This window comes from Perissodus microlepis, chromosome 8 (assembly GCF_051167445.1).
Source record: "Perissodus microlepis isolate ML-2025 ecotype Zambia chromosome 8, ASM5116744v1, whole genome shotgun sequence".
In the NCBI taxonomy this organism is placed as follows: domain Eukaryota; kingdom Metazoa; phylum Chordata; class Actinopteri; order Cichliformes; family Cichlidae; genus Perissodus; species Perissodus microlepis.
In genome coordinates, this window is record NC_140468.1 from 28,210,629 (window position 1) to 28,226,825 (window position 16,197).

Here is a 16,197-nt window from a genome sequence, read left to right on the forward strand (position 1 = left end):
ATTAGCCGTTTCCAGGTCCAAACTCCGCTGCAGATCCCAAAGTCAAAGGAACTCTGCGGCATCACTGAGAGTTACAAACTGTCTGAATTCTTTCATCTTTAATAAAATGATCAGTGTGGCTGTTTTACCAGGTGTAACATCCAGGCATCCATGAAAACAGAATATATGAAATTTAACAGAGTTAGAAGTTTGCTCGCCGGTTTCCACCTTAACACCAGCTCTGCTACCACTTCCAACATAAATGAAGACAAAACTAAACAGCAGTGACGTTTGTAGGGTTACTGATGTTGGACTAGCTGGTATATAATGATGTGCTACGTGATTGCTAGCGACACAGCTATGTTAGCGTAACATAAACACAGTGAAACTTTCTTCCACTTGATAAAAGTTAACATGAGGGTTCCTGATGGTTAGGCTGACAGTGATCACTGACTGTTTTTAGGGGCTTGTTCAGATTAAATAGAACAAGATAAAAAAAGAATAAAAACATGTTAAAACACAACAGCCTTAATAAACACGGAGTAGTTTGGACCCGAAAGCAGGGTTCATACATCATCACTTAAAAGACCAGCTCTCGGGGCAGAGATAGCTCAGTAGATAGTGTGTTTGCCCCATGATCGTTGGGGGTTCAAATCCACCGAACAGCGGCTATCCTGAGATACCCTTGAGCAAGGTACGTCTCTACACACTGCTCCCCAGGTCATGGATTGGTAGCTGCCCACTGCTTCACTGAGTAAATGGGTTAAATGCAGAGGACCAAGCATTTTCCTACAGGATTAATAAAGTATACATTAACTATGAGATTCAAGATCAGGCAAATTCCATAATATTCGACACATCTGTAAAGCAGAAATATCAGTAAAATACACAGGAAGTAATATGACTGAAATAGTAATAAAAATAACTTAATATAATTAGTGAATAGGACACTTTTGTGACATTTGCCAAAATCATTAGAAAAAGGGTCAACACCGTCAGGCAAAAATCCTGATGGTGCTGACAAAATACCCTACTTTCTCTCATAGCACGTTTTTCTGACAGACGCCATCTTGTTTTTCATCAGTTGCTTATGGCCTCTACTGTGGTGTTGATGCACTATGGTTGTGACACAGAGTTTTATCAGAAAGGTATGCAATAAATGAAATAAAAATTAAAAAAACTCACCAGAGCAGTGACCTCATGGCATGTGTATCAAACAGGAAGTGGTAAAGGGGTCCTCACAGTGTAAGTTACCCACAATAATTCCTGATTTTTTTGTACTTTTTAAAAAATCTGATGGTGTTGACAGAAACTTTGGACATGTTTTGTCCCTTATCTCAAGAATCACTGATATATTCTCAAAATCTTTCATAAACTGCCTGCTTTTCAGGAATGAGGTGGTAATTCGATTTTGGAGCAGTTGTTGAGCCATAACCAATGATGAGCAGCTTTCCTCACTGTCACTGGTACAGTGCTGCACTGATGCCTTCCTGAGAGCCAATGCAAGCACAAAGAGTTAAGTCAGCAGTTTTTTGATGAGCTTTCAATATTTCCTTTAACTAACGGGGAGTGAGGTCTTTTTATCTCAGGCATGTCAGGAACACTGAAACCTGGGCTGACTGACCTGACCACAGCCTCTATGACTTCAGCATCACTGTGTCCTTTACACAAGAGGCCGACTGGCCCACAGATCTTGACACCTCTCCTTACTGTCACTTCTTGAAGCCTGTTTGCTGCTGTAGGAAACACGTTTTATGGAGCTGTCAGCTGACTCGGCGATGTTCTGTTCACTCTTTGACACACCCTGCTAATTGCTTATATTAACATCTCTTGGCTGGTCTGAGAATGGGTTGGTGTTCCCCGGACAAGCTGGAGGAGGCTTCTCTGCTTGGGCTGCTGCTGTGTTACTGCTGCATTTCTGCTCATCAGACTCACCTAATGAGATGGCTGGAACTGTTTCTTTTTGGCGAGGTGTCTGATGTCAGCTGGCAGTGATGATGATGATGCCACTCGAAGCTGCTTTTTCAAGTTTGATTCAGTTAGTCTTGAGTGGAAGCGCCTCTTTGCAAGAGTCAGTTTTGAAAAGACCTGTTCAAAGTGGTACGTTGTCCCAAACAGAGATGCAAATTTCAGGGCATGTCTCGCCAGGATGGGAAAAGCCTCAGCATGAACGTACAGTTTGTGAAAGTCCAGCAGAGAGAGGCTGTTATACTTAGCTTTGAGCTCGTACTTGTTTTGCAGCCCAATTATTTCCACTTGGAAAGTGTCTGGCACAGATGGTTGCACATTAAACGGCGTAGCAAACATCTCCAGTTCCTTTTGGATATTCTTCACATCTTGAAACCTGTCATCAAATGCCTGAATGAGTTTTGCACAACGACTGTTGTTGTGATTTGGCGCTACACAAATAAAATTGAATTGAATTTAGAATTTGTTTGTTTTATTTTATTGTGAAAGAACTATAGAGGAAGCGACCACCTTTTCGCACATGCGAAGAAAAACATCCTAGTTTCGATGTGAGTTTGTTTTGTAACATGTCAGTGTGGTTGTTAAGCGCGCTGTAACAACACGACAGCTGATTTTACGTTTACGTTTGTGTTTTGCAGCCCGAGTCGGAGGTTTTCGAGATCACCGACTTCACCACTGCGTCCGAGTGGGAGCGGTAAGCCAGCTGGTCATTACTCTGAAAACTAGGATTAGTCCACAGCTTTACGTGTTCCGCACAGCTCTCCCTCGGGAGACACGAACCTGCATTTATTTCTTCAGGCCTAAACATAACAACATGATTGTATATTACAGCGAACCTAACCTCAAATAGTCAAGCTAAAGAGTGAGGCTGTGTATCTGTGTATATACATTTACCACCACTCTGATATCGCACACCAGCGTCACTAAAACTATAACACTGCACAGATATAGATGTGCTTCCGGTGTAGATGAATAGGAAGACTGATGGCATATGTGTGAGCCATTTTTAAATAATCCTCTGGATACTGATTACCAAACAAACTATAGCCAACTAAAATGTATTATTACAAAATGTGCGTTAAATAAAAATGCATTTTCCAAGAACTGACCTGTAATTAGACACATTTGTCAATAAAGAACTCACCTGCTTGTTAGGGCTTGAGCCAGAAGTTTGAACTAGGAGTGGGTTTCCATAATCGATATTCCAATTAAAATCGATTTTAGCTTGAATAAAGTGATATTGATTCATTAAATCCTGAATCGATTTTAAATATAAATGTATTTTGCCAGAAACTCCAGAATCTCAGGTTAAACCTCACAAAACGATTTCAACAATCACCAAACAGCTGAAACAGTAAATGAGAGCAGCTGCACGGGTTCCACACAAAGACGTAAACACAGAGCGTGGACCGTTCACCCGACGGCACGTACACAGACGTATGAGCTGACCGCTCACAGAGTCTGAGCTGCAGGTTTTGTCACTCTGACCAAAATTGACTGAACCAGCAGCAAAAGAAGATCCAGACTAGGCTTCACGTTTGATACACATCGTCATTAAATCTCTTATACTTTGGCTGGTTTGCTTCCACCACAATAAAATCACACTTCCTGTACAGCTCTCTCTCTGTGTGCTTCAAGAAAAGTTTCCCATCTCAAGTCTCTGTTTTCTGCATTATTCGCTGCTTATTATGCACCCGTCTACCGTTGTTTACAGTGCTGTTGGACGCTGGGGTTTTTTTGTTGTTTGTTTGTTTTTGTTTTTTAAACAAAACAGCAGTAAACCAGTAGGCTGTGGCTCCTTGTGTTTGTCAGGTGACAATAAACTAAATATAGCTAGATGGTACAGATTAGAGTCACAAGGGAAAAGAGTCACTCTGTCAAAAGTCGGAATTTTCAATCTCAAAATCAGTAATAAAATAAATGGACTGGTTCTTATACAGCGCCTGCCTGCTCTCCTGGAGTACTCAAAGTGGTCTATACAACATGCCACACTCACTATTATCTATACGGTGAGTGCTTTCTAACTATCATACATATGCATTTATACTCTGATGGATGCATCGGAGAGCAAGTCGGGGTTGGTATCTTGCCCAAGGATATTTGGCATGCAAACTGGGGGAGCCGGGGATCGAACCACCAACCCTCTGATCAGCAGCTGACCTGCTCTACCTCCTGAGCTACAGCCAGCCCTTAAATAAATATATAAACTGACGAGAAACACGAGCGCACACTGAAAAAAAACAAGGGACTCTGAGACACTGAGGCAGCTGATCTGGTTGGCCAGTGTTAGCATCAGATTGATTCTTGTTTTAGTGGTTCCTTCCAAAATCACAATGCCACTAACCAAAGGTCATGAGGAGGGGGGAGGGGGGGGCTAAATGGTTGTTTGTACCAAAGCACTGTCTCGGCAAATTACTGCGTTGTCATCTCCTAATATGTTGATCCATTGGTTGGTGCAGCTCGTGTGTGCAGAGGCAGTTCAAATGGCTGCAGCCTCTTTAACTTGTAACGAATCACAGTTAACATTTGCATTCAGTCATATTCATTGCTTACTGTGAATGTAATATTTGAAGCACAGTGTGCTTGGAGGGAAATTCATTTCTGAAGATTAGTTTCAGTGGTTATTTAGCATGAACCAGACACTGTGCATGTATGCTGGGCTAATCTGTTCATCTGCCTGAAGTTTTGTGTCCAGAGTGGAGGAAGTGCTTAATGATTGGAAGCTGACAGGGAACACTGCACGGAAGGTTTCTCCAGAGAAGGTATTTTTCACTCATCCAACCTTTACATGCGTGTGAAGTATGCAGAAAGGAAGTATCTCACCTTCATCGTATGATGCTGCATTATCTGAACACAGGGGGAATACACCAGTGGAACCTGGGCGGAGAAGTCACAGGAAATTAATTTTGCTGACTTCAAGTTCTACATAAGCCACTACTTTCTGAAACAAGAGTGTGAAGAGGATGATGGGAAGGACAACCTCGAGGAAGGTAGAGTCACTTTGTCTGCACTATTATCAACATCAGCTTTTCATTGACTGTTTGTTGTGAATGATGTTGACAGTGTTGGACAGTCCTGCTCAGTGCACATGCAGGCTGTGGTAGAAGGACCGTCACGTTTTCAGAATTTTGTTATCAGAACGATGGCAAGCTGACATCCAGACTCCACACCCTTTATTATGTAGCTTTAGTTTTTATTATCCTGCAGATTTGCAGAAATATTTATTATTATTAACATCATCCCAGGGCACAGCTGTGGGCCTTCATCCTCTGGTTTTCATGCTTTGACTCTGGCTTGTACCACAGCCTGCTCCCACACCACTGTTGAAACACTGATGAAGTAAACCTTCTTCTCGGAAAAAGCACGAGGTTTGGATGTATCCGCTTAAAAAAGGGAATAAACACCTTTTTTCTTTGTACAAATAAAAGCAGGCAAAGCAGAAATGTTACCTGGATACTTGCTTATTTGGTTGTGAATGGCAGTGGGCGTCCACTGAGGAGGGTAGCAAGGCTCCATCTTTGAAATTGAACGCTGCACTGAGGTCTAGCAGGACAAGCACAGAGATGAGTCCACTGTCAGAGGCCATAAGATCATTTGTAACCTTCACTAAAGCTGTTTCTGTGCTGTGATGAGCTCTGAAACCTGACTGAAACTCTTCAATAAGCCATTCCTCTGCAGATGATCTGTTAGCTGTTTGACAACTACTCTTTCAAGGATGTTTGATATGAAAGGAAGGTTGGAGATTGGCCTGTAAGTCAGCTGGGTCTAGAGATCCTCAGACATCAGTGATGTACAGGACAGTAAATTACTGCCACCTTGTGGCCGCAACAGAAATGAGCATCTGTGAAAGTCAACCCAGTACAGTTATTTTGGTAGATGTCCCACTTTAATAATCATATGCACCTCAGATGGTGTTTAAAATGAACAATGTTTTTGACACAGTTCTTCTATTGGCAGATGCTATACCGTTGGCAATGCAGGATCTTCTCTGTATGAACAATGATTTCCCTCCACGAGCCCACTGCCTGGTCAGATGGTAAGTTTAGTCTTTACTTTTTATGCTAAAAAACTGCTTCACTCAAAGTGGAGTGGAGTCATTTATCTGCACGCCTCACAGCGAGAAGGTCCCGGATCAAATCTGTGTGGAGATGCATCCTGTAACTGTGCCTGCGCAGGTTTCCTCCACAGTGCAAAGATGTGCATGTTAGGTTAAATGGATATGTGAGCTAGATACAGTGCATAGCATAAAGTGCAACATGAACATATAGTTTAAGTGTGTCTTTCATTTAAGAGAGCAAGTCCAGAAAGTGCAAGTGTTTCTGGCTTTGAGTTGCCAGAAAGACTTCGTAAATATAAGCAGAGAATCATAGATGCGTCTACAAACCAGTAATTCAGACAATTTCTGAATATTTTATTTTTCTTCAGAGTGAAATAGTAAAATAATATCCCATTGATTAGTGATGGTCTTTATTGTTACCAAGGGATCTAACAGCATACAGAATGAAGCAAATGTTTCTTCCATCCTATGTGGATAAATGTCTGCTGTGATGCTGTATGTGTTGGTAGGTTTGGCATACGAGAGTTTGTGGTCATCAGCCCTGGAACGAACTGCGAGGCCGTCATCAGTGAGTCGAAATGCAACCTGCTTCTAAGCTCCATCTCCATCTCTCTGGCCAACAGTGGCTGGTAAGTTACGGTCATCGCACTGCGTGGAAGGTTTTGTGAGCACATTAGTGCCTCCTGACGGTGTGATGTGTGTTCATGTTTGAGTTTTAAGTGTGCAACTGAAGGAGTGATGGTTCACCTTTTGAAGGCGAACCATTTCTCTCTCACTATCGATAACTCCAGTTTTCCCTTCTCCTCAGGTTAAGAGCTTTGGTGTCATCCTAGACAGTTCACTTTCCTATAAATCTCACATCAATAATTTCACCTGTTCTGCCTGTTTCCATCTATGCAGCATTTTTTTTTTTTTGCCTGTCCCATTTGGTCCTTTAGCCGTCAGAATTGTTGTCTGAAGACCAACAAGGAGACCCAATGGATTTACTTTGCCAAATGGATCATCATGGCATTGCCGTATTGGTCCATTTGATCAACCTTTGTTGTTATTATTTATTTTATTTTATTTTCAGTTGTTACAGACGGGACAGGCATGACTGAGGGATAGGAAAGGGAGAAAGAAAGAGGAAGGAAAAGAAAAACAGAAGGGGAGAGGGACAGTGAGAGAGGGCACTTAGAAAGAGAAAGAAGAGAAAAAAAATCTTCTGGATCACCTGTTGAGAGAAAAAGAAAAGAAAACAAGCATAAAAAACAAAGCAACATACTAAACACAACACCATCACGTTAATCTAGCTCAGTGTAAACAGCAGTAAATACTAAATATTGAATGTTGTTGTGTAGCAAGCAGGACCGACAGCGCACAATGTGCTTGGAAATAGCAGCCAATAAAGGTGTAGTTTATGTCTATGAACAGTGAACACCTGTGTGCACACCTGTGTGGATCAGCGCGCTTGTATTCAAAAGGTTTCCCCGTGTAACGGTCTGTAAGAGGATGTAGAGAGCCATAGCCCGTCCTCCAGGGCATGAAGCAGGCATGGAGGAGATCCAGGCTCCAGACATCCAGAGACCCCAGAGTGTGAGAGCCCAAGGAGGACCACCGGAGGGGCATCCGTGCCACCCTCCTGGGAAGAGCTGAGGAGAGCCCCAGACGAGGGGTCACCCCAGTAGCCACGGAGCAGCAGCCAGAGGGGGCTGCAGTGGCGTGCCCGCCGGCTCTGCCGGCAGCCAGCTGTGCCAGAGTGAACCGAGCCGCAGGCCCAGAGGCCGGAGGCCCGAGGGCCCCCTTTGCCCCGGAAGAGGCCCCGATGGCCAGCAGAGAACGGGGGTGTGTGAAGACCCCAAACCTCCCTCCTCTCGCTCATGTGTAGTGTTGCTGCGTGTTGTTCTAAGGTGCATTTAAAACATGGGAGAGCATGGTGCTGCTGCCAGAGAGCAGCAGGTGTTAGCACGGCCCCTCCCGAGAACCCTCAATGTCTACATGGATTTAAAGTTGAGAGGTGGGCACCGGCGCCAGAGGTGGGGTATGCAGCATTAACAGATTACGTCCTTCTCTCTCCACCCAGTCTACGTCCATTCTTGTCCACAGTCTCGTTACCTCCCGTATTGACTATTGCAGTTCTCTTCTGCATGGTCTCCCCCATAAATCCCTCCATAAGCTTCAACTGGTTCAGAACTCTGCTGCTCGCATTATCAACAGAACCCCTCCTACCAGCACATCACCTGTTCTTCAGGAACTTCACTGGCTCCCAGTGGAGTTCCAGATAATATACAAACTTCTGCTCACCTTCAAGGCCCTTCATAACCTCGCTCCTCCTTACCTTTCTGACCTGTTCAGCACTACCTGTTCTGCCCGCTCACTTCGATCTTCTTCTTCAATTCAATTCAATTCAATTTTATTTATATAGCGCCAAATCACAACAAAAGTCGCCTCAAGGCGCTTCATAGATACAGAGAAAAACCCAACAATCATATGACCCCCTATGAGCAAGCACTTTGGCGACAGTGGGAAGGAAAAACTCCCTTTTAACAGGAAGAAACCTCCGGCAGAACCAGGCTCAGGGAGGGGCGGCCATCTGCTGCGACCGGTTGGGGTGAGAGAAGGAAGACAGGATAAAAGACATGCTGTGGAAGAGAGACAGAGGTTAATAACAGATATGATTCAATGCAGAGAGGTCTATTAATACATAGTGAGTGAGAAAGGTGACTGGAAAGGAAAAACTCAATGCATCATGGGAATCCCCCAGCAGCCTACGTCTATTGCAGCATAACTAAGGGAGGATTCAGGGTCACCTGGTCCAGCCCTAACTATATGCTTTAGCAAAAAGGAAAGTTTTAAGCCTAATCTTAAAAGTAGAGCTAGTGTCTGTCTCCTGAATCCAAACTGGAAGCTGGTTCCACAGAAGAGGGGCCTGAAAACTGAAGGCTCTGCCTCCCATTCTACTTTTAAATACTCTAGGAACAACAAGTAGGCCTGCAGAGCGAGAGCGAAGTGCTCTAATAGGGTGATATGGTACTACAAGGTCATTAAGATAAGATGGGGCCTGATTATTTAAGACCTTGTATGTGAGGAGCAGGATTTTGAATTCGATTCTGGACTTAACAGGAAGCCAATGAAGGGAAGCCAAAACAGGAGAAATATGCTCTCTCCTTCTAGTCCCTGTCAGTACTCTTGCTGCAGCATTTTGGATTAGCTGAAGGCTTTTCAGTGAGTTTTTTGGACATCCTGATAATAATGAATTACAGTAGTCCAGCCTGGAAGTAATAAATGCATGAACTAGTTTTTCAGCGTCACTCTGAGACAGGATATTTCTAACTTTAGAGATGTTGCGCAAATGGAAGAAAGCAGTCTTACATATTTGTTTAATATGTGCGTTGAAGGACATGTCCTGGTCAAAAATGACTCCAAGGTTCCTCACAGTGTTACTGGAAGCCAAGGTAATGCCATCCAGAGTATGAATCTGGTTAGATACCATATTTCTAAGATTTTCAGGGCCGAGTACAATAACCTCAGTTTGATCTGAATTAAGAAGCAGAAAGTTAGCGGCCATCCAGGTCTTTATGTCTTTAAGACATTCCTGCAGTTTAACTAATTGGTGTGTGTTATCTGGCTTCATGGACAGATAGAGCTGGGTGTCATCTGCATAGCAGTGTAAATGTATGCTATGTCTTCTAATGATGCTGCCTAAGGGAAGCATGTATAATGTAAACAGAATTGGTCCTAGCACTGAACCCTGTGGAACTCCATAATTAACCTCAGTGTGTGAAGAGGACTCTCCATTTACATGCACAAATTGGAGTCTATTAGATAGATATGATACAAACCACTGCAGTGCAGTACCTGTAATACCTACAGCATGTTCTAATCGCTCTAATAGGATATTATGGTCGACAGTATCGAACGCTGCACTGAGGTCTAGCAGGACAAGCACAGAGATGAGTCCACTGTCAGAGGCCATAAGAAGATCATTTGTAACCTTCACTAAAGCTGTTTCTGTGCTGTGATGAGCTCTGAAACCTGACTGAAACTCTTCAAATAAACCATTCCTCTGCAGATGATCTGTTAGCTGTTTGACAACTACTCTTTCAAGGATTTTTGATATGAAAGGAAGGTTGGAGATTGGCCTATAATTAGCTAAGACTGCTGGGTCTAGAGATGCTTTTTGAGTAAAGGTTTAACTACAGCCAGCTTGAAGGCCTGTGGTACATAGCCGATTATTAGAGATAGGTTGATCATATTTAAGATCGAAGAATTAATTAATGGCAGGACTTCTTTGAGCAGTTTTGTAGGAATGGGGTCTAAAAGACACGTTGATGGTTTGGAGGAAGTAATTATTGAAGTTAACTCAGAAAGATCAATTGGAGAAAAAGAGTCTAACTTAACAGCAATGGTACTAAGAGTAGCTGTAGATAATATTACATCTGTGGGATGATTGCTGGTAATTTTTTCTCTAATGATAAAAATTTTATTTGTGAAGAAGTTCATGAAGTCATTACTAGTTAACGTTAAAGGGATGGTTGGCTTCTTCTATCCAGCTTTCTGTGCTTTGCTTCCGCCTCACCACCATGAGAAGCAGAGCTTATAGCTGCTCTGCTCCCAGGCTGTGGAGCTCTCTGCCCCCACATATAAGAAACTGGTTCTCCCCCAGTTTAAATCTCAACTCTTTCTGAGTTAACTTCAATAATTACTTCCTCCAAACCATCAACGTGTCTTTTAGACCCCATTCCTACAAAACTGCTCAAAGAAGTCCTGCCATTGATTAATTCTTCGATCTTAAATATGATCAACCTATCTCTAATGGTCGGCTATGTACCACAGGCCTTCAAGCTGGCTGTGGTTAAACCTTTACTCAAAAAGCCATCTCTAGACCCAGCAGTCTTAGCTAATTATAGGCCAATCTCCAACCTTCCTTTCATATCAAAAATCCTTGAAAGAGTAGTTGTCAAACAGCTAACAGATCATCTGCAGAGGAATGGTTTATTTGAAGAGTTTCAGTCAGGTTTCAGAGCTCATCACAGCACAGAAACAGCTTTAGTGAAGGTTACAAATGATCTTCTTATGGCCTCTGACAGTGGACTCATCTCTGTGCTTGTCCTGCTAGACCTCAGTGCAGCGTTCGATACTGTCGACCATAATATCCTATTAGAGCGATTAGAACATGCTGTAGGTATTACAGGTACTGCACTGCAGTGGTTTGTATCATATCTATCTAATAGACTCCAATTTGTGCATGTAAATGGAGAGTCCTCTTCACACACTGAGGTTAATTATGGAGTTCCACAGGGTTCAGTGCTAGGACCAATTCTGTTTACATTATACATGCTTCCCTTAGGCAGCATCATTAGAAGACATAGCATACATTTTCACTGCTATGCAGATGACACCCAGCTCTATCTGTCCATGAAGCCAGATAACACACACCAATTAGTTAAACTGCAGGAATGTCTTAAAGACATAAAGACCTGGATGGCCGCTAACTTTCTGCTTCTTAATTCAGATCAAACTGAGGTTATTGTACTCGGCCCTGAAAATCTTAGAAATATGGTATCTAACCAGATTCATACTCTGGATGGCATTACCTTGGCCTCCAGTAACGCTGTGAGGAACCTTGGAGTCATTTTTGACCAGGACATGTCCTTCAACGCACATATTAAACAAATATGTAAGACTGCTTTCTTCCATTTGCGCAACATCTCTAAAATTAGAAATATCCTGTCTCAGAGTGACGCTGAAAAACTAGTTCATGCATTTATTACTTCCAGGCTGGACTACTGTAATTCATTATTATTAGGATGTCCAAAAAACTCACTGAAAAGCCTTCAGCTAATCCAAAATGCTGCAGCAAGAGTACTGACAGGGACTAGAAGGAGAGAGCATATTTCTCCTGTTTTGGCTTCCCTTCATTGGCTTCCTGTTAAATCCAGAATTGAATTCAAAATCCTGCTCCTCACATACAAGGTCTTAAATAATCAGGCCCCATCTTATCTTAATGACCTTGTAGTACCATATCACCCTATTAGAGCACTTCGCTCTCGCTCTGCAGGCCTACTTGTTGTTCCTAGAGTATTTAAAAGTAGAATGGGAGGCAGAGCCTTCAGTTTTCAGGCCCCTCTTCTGTGGAACCAGCTTCCAGTTTGGATTCGGGAGACAGAAACTATCTCTACTTTCAAGATTAGGCTTAAAACTTTCCTTTTTGCTAAAGCATATAGTTAGGGCTGGACCAGGTGACCCTGAATCCTCCCTTAGTTATGCTGCAATAGACGTAGGCTGCTGGGGGATTCCCATGATGCATTGAGTTTTTCCTTTCCAGTCACCTTTCTCACTCACTATGTATTAATAGACCTCTCTGCATTGAATCATATCTGTTATTAACCTCTGTCTCTCTTCCACAGCATGTCTTTTATCCTGTCTTCCTTCTCTCACCCCAACCGGTCGCAGCAGATGGCCGCCCCTCCCTGAGCCTGGTTCTGCCGGAGGTTTCTTCCTGTTAAAAGGGAGTTTTTCCTTCCCACTGTCGCCAAAGTGCTTGCTCATAGGGGGTCATATGATTGTTGGGTTTTTCTCTGTATCTATGAAGCGCCTTGAGGCGACTTTTGTTGTGATTTGGCGCTATATAAATAAAATTGAATTGAATTGAATTGAATTGAACTCAAAACCCATCTGTTCAAATCTGCATGTTCACTGTGAATCCACTGTTTGTTCATTTTATCTCTTACTTTTGTTTTTATTGCTCTTCATTGTGTCAGTGTTCTGTTATGTGTTTTTATCTATTGTACAGTGTCCTTTGGTGTCTTGAAAGGCGCTTTATAAATACAATTTATTATTATTATTGTTATTCTACTGGAAGAAGAGTTTTACATTTAGATTGGCTTTTATTTTTATATTATTTCACTATCAATCTGAAAAATGTTAAAAAGCCTTTAAATTAACATGGTCTCATCCACCCCATGCCCCCCCCCTTTAGACTCACCCCTGTTTGCTGCAGGTAAAATGCGACGGTTGCAGGCTGTGACATGTAAACATGGTATCAGACTAAATGAATAGTTCATCAACATATTTGAATGTAGCCTGACTTCTGTAGCTTTCCTGCTGTGATGGAGGACGAGCTCTTTCAGAATAAAGGTTTTAATGATGATCACGAGAGCAGCGCTGCTGAAAGAAGTTTTCTTTCACTTTACCTGAGCTCACCGTCTCAGTAACGCCTCTTTGCTCCTGTCAGTGTGTAAACTTCAGCTCCACGTCAAACTGTGCAGCGTCATCATCACTGCTGCTGTGTTGTCAGTGTTTTTGTTTAACACTGGGGATGTGTGGGCTTAATGTTGTCAGACCTTTTATTCACATGCTGCTCCTAAATAAGTTTGGTTTGCATGTCTGTTTATACTCACAAATGTGGCTGAATAATGTATATGTGTTAGTCCCCGTAGGCCGTAGGGAAATAACTCTGCATTTAACCCATTCACCCAATGCAGCGCCTGGGGAGTGTGTAGGGACCTTGCTCAGGGGTACCTCAGCTTAGCTTTTCACTTGATTCAAACCCCCAACCTTCTGATCCCGGGGCAGCCACTCTACCTACTGACCTATCCCTCACACACGTTTACATCGTTGAACAAGTCTGTGCTACAGAGCACGCTGCATCGCTGCATCGCAGCAAAGAATTGGTTTGGAGGATTTTTTTAGAAGTGATGAATTGCTGCAGCCCCAGATTACGCCAATGAACACAACATATTAAAACCAGTCTGTGTAGCACTCAGTGGTCCGTGCAGTGACAGTGCTGACATACATGCCAGTACAATGCAGTTCTGTAGCTTGTTGCTCTGTGTTTCAGTCGGGCTGTTCAGTTTAGCTGGATTGTTGCTGGTTGAGAGAAACTGAAGCTGGATGTCGGGCGTGTACCAGAGATCCTGCTAGTAATGCCTTCTCCTGTTTATCTTGTGTTCAGTCAGGTGCCGATGTTTGTGCAGATCCAGCAGAAGTGGAGGCGGATGTATGCCGGAGAGTGCAAAGGACCAGGCGTGCGCACCGACTTTGAGATCGTTCACCTGCGTCGAGCGCCCGTGCCGTACAACCACCTGTCCGGCCTGCTCGACATCTTCAAATCTAAGATAGTAAGTGCTCTGGAACAAACATCTTTATATGGATCATATTTCAAGGTTGTTTGTTTGTTTTTAATAAAGAAAAATTAAAATTGTGCAGCCACAGAGCGTCATGTACCCATGTTCTACAAGTATCACCTCAGCATCCTGTTCCAGACGATTTTAGGACAATGTGAATCCTGTTAAATGCAACTAATAATCATAAAAGCATCCACGAAGTGCATGTAAATGTATTTTCTAAAACATTTATTCATCTGGTTTTTCCTGCTCATGTACAGTCTCTCCTCCTCCTCCTCCTGTGCTCTGACAGTCACACAAAAACTGTATTCAACTTGAAAATAACAAACATCTTATCTTATAATAAGAATATATTCTTGCAATAGTTCATCAAAGAGCAGGTTGATAACAGTACAGCACACTGCTTAGTTATGTGAACACTGGAAAAACAGAAGAGGAAGAAGAAGACGTCTAATTCTGTGTAAATTCGGTTTCTGGATTTTTGTGGAGTTAATTTGTGAATAAAATAAAGACTGTTAGGAAGTGGATGTTGGTTTAATGATCAGTTTGTTTGAACTTTGTTTATTCCTATTCCTGGAAACACAATGGATTCCCAGACATCGTGTTGTTTAACCCTTTCATGCACAGTGGTCTGCAGCTATTCAAAGGCTGTTTTCTTGTATTTGTGTTGGTGTTGATGGTAAACTTGCACAGAAACACTACACACTGATGTCTCCATACCCTTCATAAGTCAAAACCTATGTTGTCCACCTAAGTGGACATTTAAAAAATGAAGTTCAAAAATCTTATATTCATTCCTAAAGAAGAATAAAAATCCTGATTGATGTTGTCATCATCCACACATGAGGGTTAAATGTGTTCAGTATGTTCCCAGAAACAGCCGACAATGACGAGGTGTAATCCACGCCTGTACAGAGAGGTCAATGCTGCAGCTTGTTACCATAAACATGAGCTGATGTCTTCCTGTTGTCATCAGGGTTGTTCCCTGTTCCCTCTGCCTCCAGTCAACATCGCCATTCGCTTCACCTACGTGCTCCAAGACTGGCAGCAGTATTCATGGCCGCAGCAGCCTCCAGGTAGGCAGTACATGTCATGTCATTAATACACAAATAGAAAAATGTAATATTATTATTAAGAAATTATTTAATTTTTTTAAATACATGTCAGCAAGTGGCTGACATCCAGAAACCCTGCCAGTGGCTTTTAGGAGTCGTGTGTGTGATGCAGGTCATGTTGTTTCCTGTGGAACGATTGTACCTGCTGGTTCCAGCTCGTTCTTCTGATAAGTCTTTTCACTCGTCTGTCTGAAAGCGTGTGGGGAGCGCTTGGTCGTGGCTGGTTTATCGTAAATAAATAAAAACCCTGCAGGGGCAACGCCAGGTTTATGGACCCAACAGTGCTCACTGGAACCTTCAGTAACTTAGAAGTTCTTCTGTAGCCGATGCCATCAGTCTTAAGTGTGCAAAGGTCTTGAGAGAGCTTGTTGGTTTTACCCATCATGAGACGCTTCTTGTGTGAAACCTGGCTAATGAGGCCATAGTTGGGACTGAACCGGCTGATATTAATTTGCACTAAGTGGCAGGATTGCTCTGTAATTACTCATAAATGTGTCTTTTTGCACCTTTCTTTCTGTCCAATACATTTCCCCCGTGTCATTCTTCATTGTTAGACGTCATGTACGGACATCTATGGTAGCGCTGGGTGATATGAGGAAAATGTAATATCACAATATTTTTTTGCTATATCACAAAACACGAAATAAATCACGATATGTTTAAGTTATTTTCAACCATATAGGATCTAAATTTGCACTTATTCAAACCGACCATTCAGGATGGTTTTCTATTGTCAACATAAAAATGATCTGAATGAACTGAAATGTTTTCTTTTAACCATCAGCTGCACACAGAGGATTTTCACAGATTACAGTATAATCACAGTAAGTCTCTTTCTGTGGTCAACACTAGACTTTAACATCAAAAGATCACAGCAACAAAAAACGACGTCAAGAAAAAAATCATGAGTCAAAATAAAACGACTGAAATGAAAAAGCTGCTCTGTTGTTCTTATAAAAATGGCAAAATA

The 16,197-nt window shown here is 42.4% G+C and overlaps 1 pseudogene across 1 annotated transcript in view; it reads left to right on the forward strand.

Annotated features, from left to right (window-relative positions):
* Positions 1-2,446: 2,446 nt before the first annotated feature.
* The window catches only part of LOC146382153 (rab3 GTPase-activating protein catalytic subunit-like), a 43,825-nt pseudogene continuing 30,074 nt past the window's right edge, over positions 2,447-16,197 (forward strand). Inside the window, exons 1-8 of the transcript XR_014801210.1 lie at positions 2,447-2,495; positions 2,586-2,641; positions 4,631-4,709; positions 4,805-4,937; positions 5,905-5,983; positions 6,514-6,633; positions 13,941-14,106; positions 15,089-15,188. The product of XR_014801210.1 is annotated as a rab3 GTPase-activating protein catalytic subunit-like (transcript). The remainder of the gene's footprint in view (positions 2,496-2,585; positions 2,642-4,630; positions 4,710-4,804; positions 4,938-5,904; positions 5,984-6,513; positions 6,634-13,940; positions 14,107-15,088; positions 15,189-16,197) is intronic.